This window comes from Sciurus vulgaris (genome assembly GCF_902686455.1).
Source record: "Sciurus vulgaris genome assembly, chromosome: 10".
NCBI lineage: Eukaryota > Metazoa > Chordata > Mammalia > Rodentia > Sciuridae > Sciurus > Sciurus vulgaris.
Window position 1 is genome coordinate 15,407,651 of NC_136470.1, and position 4,513 is coordinate 15,412,163.

A 4,513-nucleotide genomic window follows, 5' to 3' on the forward strand; every position below is an offset into this window, starting at 1 on the left:
AGCGACGGCACCCGGGGCCGCAGGCGCTGACCCTGGTTAATGCGCGCCTGCGCGTGGACCACGACGGAAGTTCGAGCGCGGTGGTGTGGCGGTGTGGCGGTGTGGGACGTCTTCTTAGATGGGTTATCTATGAAGCTAATTAAATCTTTCGGTGAAAGTGTGGGTACCTGGTGCTGGTCTGTGGCTCGGAGCCTCCCGAACGGTAAAAATTAATTTTATGCTATTTGATCAATATGTAGCACATCCCGGAACGTGGGTTTTAGTGCCGTGCCTCTTGCACTGGTCTGGGCAAGAGGGTAGGTTTCTTTCTTTTTTTTTTTTTTTTTTTCCATTCTCGGCATAAGGAAAGTGTTTCAACTGGATCACTCGCATCTCAGGTTTCCATCAAAACAAGAATGGAAAACCGGTATGTTTGTACCTGGAAAACTACTAAACAACCAAAAGAAACTACCGATACACACAAGAACATGGATGTATCTTTATTATACTGAAAAAAGTCTACAAAAAATTACCTCCTTTATGATTCGAACTAGCTTAAGTTCTAGACCAGACAAAAACTAATTATGGTAGGGGAGAAAAAAAAAATCACAACAGTGGTTGCCCCTACGGGGTGTTGGGCATGAACTGACTAGGAAAAAGCACGAAGGGACTTTTCCGAAATGGTAGTAATGTGCTATATCTTAGTAGGGTTGGGTTACATAAGTGTATGCTTTTGTCAAGAAGCAGCAAATGTACGTTTAAGATATGCATTTCACTTTTATCTCAGAAGAAAACACTCAATTTGAACTTTTTTTTAAATATATACTTTTTAGTTGTAGGTGGACACAATACCTTTATTTTATTTTTATGTGGTACTGAGGCTCAAACCCGGGACCTCATGCGTGCTAGGCGAACACGCTACCGCTGAGCCACAACCCCAGCCCCGAACTTTTAATGATGTGCATAGAGGTGAACTTGGAGAGAACTGGCCTAATGTTTGCAATATACTTTGACAGGCACCAAAACAGTTTTAAGTGTTATGATAATCTCTAGATCAGAGTGTCTTAATCTCAACGTATCAACATTTGGGAGGGTGGGGTTGGTGCTGGGGACTGAACCCAGCTATGCTTTACCACTGAACTATATCCCCAGACCTTTTAATTATTTTGTGTTTGAGATTTGTCTTGACAAGTTGCTCAGGGCCTCACTAAATTACTGATGTTGGCCTTAAGTTTGTGATCCTCCTGACTCAGCCCCTGCAACTGCTGTGAATACAGGTGTTGCCACCATGCCCAGCAACCCTATCAACATTTTAAGCCAACAAATTCTTTGTTTTAGGGGAATATCCTCTGAATGGCAAGAAGTTGATCAACTTTGTCCTTCCAAGAGAGCATCCTTCCAGCTGCAATAACTCAAAATGTCTTCAGACATTGCAAAGTGAACAGGGGGGATCCTTTCTTCTTGAGAACTGCACTGCAAAATTTGCCCTGTAAAATTCTCTCAACTTTGTTTTATACTTGAATTTTTTCATAATAAAAATTAGAGGAAAAGTAGATTATATAATGGCGTGAAAAATGCCCATCAAAACACCAAGTAAAAGATAAAACTGAAGACCTGTGTTATCATATTTTTGTTTTTTAAAAAAGTCAGCAGTTGTCGAATATCAATGAATGTTTTCAAATCTTGACATTTCTAAAATGAACATGAAACATCATAAAAGTGTACTGCGCGTAGCTGGGGAAGAAAAAAACCATCTCTAACTACTCTTCTGTTGGGAGTTTCCTTCAAACTGTCCTTTGATTAACAGGGACAAATCTCTGGATGGATACGGTGCCTCCCAGCTTGGTTACTGGGCAAGAACACGTAAGGTCGCCAAGGCCAACATCCATCCCCTTGGAGTCTCCCTAACGTCTTGCCATTCTGGTTCAGGGTCAAGGGAAATCAGTCGCCATGCGTGGGAAGACATCAGAAACGCTCCACCTGCGATTCCACCCTCGCCCCGCAACTTCACCTACCTAGTCGCGATCTGCACCCGATTAGCGTTTGAGGAGGATTAAAGGGCCAGCCCTGGCCCTACTAAACGCTGCCCCTTAAGCTCCGACAGTGGCAGCAACTGAGAAATGACAATGAGGCTGGCGTGGAGAAATGGAAGAATGAAAACTGCCACTGAGAAGCACCTGGGGCGGGGGATGGTCAAAGAATAACCCTTCTGCTACAAGTGCCGAGAAGTAACCTGCGGCCGCATCCCCGGACCCAGAGGTCCGGGCCGTCCTGATGCCTGGACTCCAGCCTCGCGCGTCGGCGCCAGTCGGGAGAGGGCGTCCCACTTGCCCTGGCCGCTCGCAGGACTGGCTGAAGCTTCGAGTCGTCCTGCCCTAGGATTTTGTCTCCCTAGGGGATCTGAGGTCACCGAGGAGCCGTGACGCCCGGGCTTACAGCAGAGGGAGCCTGGCTCTAGGCGAGCCTTTCAGCGGGGCACTGGCAGAGCGGTCTGGGAATCTCTCCCCCGCGAAGGGGTCACACCAACTTCCCGGAACTTGGGACGTAATGGGTCCGCCTTCCCTCGTCCTGCGCGTTCGCTTATTGGTCCAGAGCCTCCTCGCCGCATCCTAGCCCCGCCTACACTCGCTCAGAGTGCCCAATCAGGAGCCACGGCGTCTGCGTGCTGCACAGGTTTTTTTTGGGGGGGGGGGGGGGCGAACTTTGCGACTCGGGCAGTCAGGAGCCCTGCGGTGTCAGAGTAAGCTGCGAGAAGAAATGATTCCACTCCCGAGGCTCAGCTTTCGTTGTCCGTTTTAACGGCAATGACTGAAATCTTGGGTCCGAAAGTTCTCTTGGGGGTTCTCTCGTCAAAGAAGGTAACCCGGCAAGGTAATGTCTTACCTGTGACCTCACTCCCGTAGCTGGCCAAGCACGGCTCCGTCCCGTGCTTCTTTGCTAATTTCAGTTTGTCTTCCAGACCCCAAACTGATGAAATCCTCTCCAAACTTCACTCTCTCCCTGGTGGACTTTAAGTAAATACCTGACTGGAAATAATGTGCACATAGCCAGACGTGGTGGTGCACTCCTGTAATCCCAGCGACTCAGGAGGCTGAGGTAGGAGGGTCACAAGTTGGAGACCAGTCTCTGCAATTTAGCGAAACTCTGTCTTAAAAAATTAAAAAAAGGCTAAGGATTTGTCACAGTGGTAGAGCGCCCCAGAGGTCAATCCTCAGTACCAAAAAATAAATAAATGAATGAATTTTTTTAATTTAGCGTTGACGCCCAAAATTACATCTCAGCTGAATCTAATAAGCTCCATAATCATTTATCTACTTGCCTGTTGGACATCTCTGTTTAATAGGTGTCTTAATAGACACCTACTTAATTTGTTGAAAACCAAGCTTCTGTTTCCACAATCATCCCCCTCCAAGTAAATAGCAAATCTTACCTTCCAGTAGCTTAAACCTTGGAGTCATTCTTACGTTGCTCTTGTAATTCATCAGTAAATCCCGTTGGCTGTATTCTCTGTATATCCTGTACATGCTCACCTGTTTGAGCACCACTACCCTGATTCAAACACCCTCATCTCTCCCCAAGTTACTGCAGGGCTTGTCTGCTCTTCCTGCTTACCTCTTCCTATATTGTTCTCCATAGTAGCAAATTTAGGCCTCTTCATAAGTTAAGCCTGGCCGGTGTTCTTCTGTGCCAGTGAGAATAAAGTCAAAGCCATCCTGGAACCAATCCCCCATGGATACTAAGAGATACCTGTGCTATTTTTCTTGTACTTGGGGAGGATACAGCCTCCATCACTTAGCTGTGCTGCTTTCCTGCCTCAAAGACCTTTCTTCCAAAGGCTCTCCTCCATAAGCCTTCTCCACTTGTCTATGTCTTACACTTTCATGAAGGTTCAACTCAGATCCTGCCTCCTTCCTCAAATCTTTCCCTGTTTTGGGCCCATGTCATTGATCCTACATTCATCTTAATCTTATGATAAGACCTACATCAGTCATTTAATGCAACCTTTTTGTTGTTACTTTTGTATCTTATTAGATGTGCATCCTGATCCTCAAACTAAGTAGCACCAGGAAGACATGAAGGACAAAACTTTACATATAATAGCTGCTTGATAAACTTTTATAAAGATGAGAAAGAATGATGTGAAGATGCCACTGATTTAAATAATGGTGTTTGATTTCACAAAAATCTTTTTATAAAGGTAAGCCAACTTTTCCTTTGTAGCAATGACATTTTTTTTCAAAAATGTTATCCTTTTTCTTTGCTCAGTTTAGAAGTATATGCTAATGACAAAATTTCCTTCTTCCTTCAATCCCTTTCAAACAACATAAATTGGTGAATTCACTTCCAATACTTTTCCATACATATATGATCATGACAGAATAATATAGCATGAGGCCCTGGGTTAGATCCCTAGCATGGGGGGGTGGGGAATATGTATATATATGTACGTACACACACACACACATATATGTATGTATGTATATTTTTTATCTCACAGTATTTACATTGTTCTAGTTTCAGGTAACCATTGAAC

General features: G+C 44.8%; 1 long non-coding RNA gene across 1 annotated transcript; it reads left to right on the forward strand.

The window, feature by feature from the left end:
• Positions 1 to 1,891: 1,891 nt before the first annotated feature.
• Positions 1,892 to 4,285, forward strand: LOC306670874. Its single transcript, XR_013766524.1, has 3 exons — positions 1,892 to 2,837; positions 2,939 to 3,075; positions 4,012 to 4,285. It is a non-coding gene; the product is annotated as an uncharacterized lncRNA (long non-coding RNA).
• Positions 4,286 to 4,513: the final 228 nt, after the last annotated feature.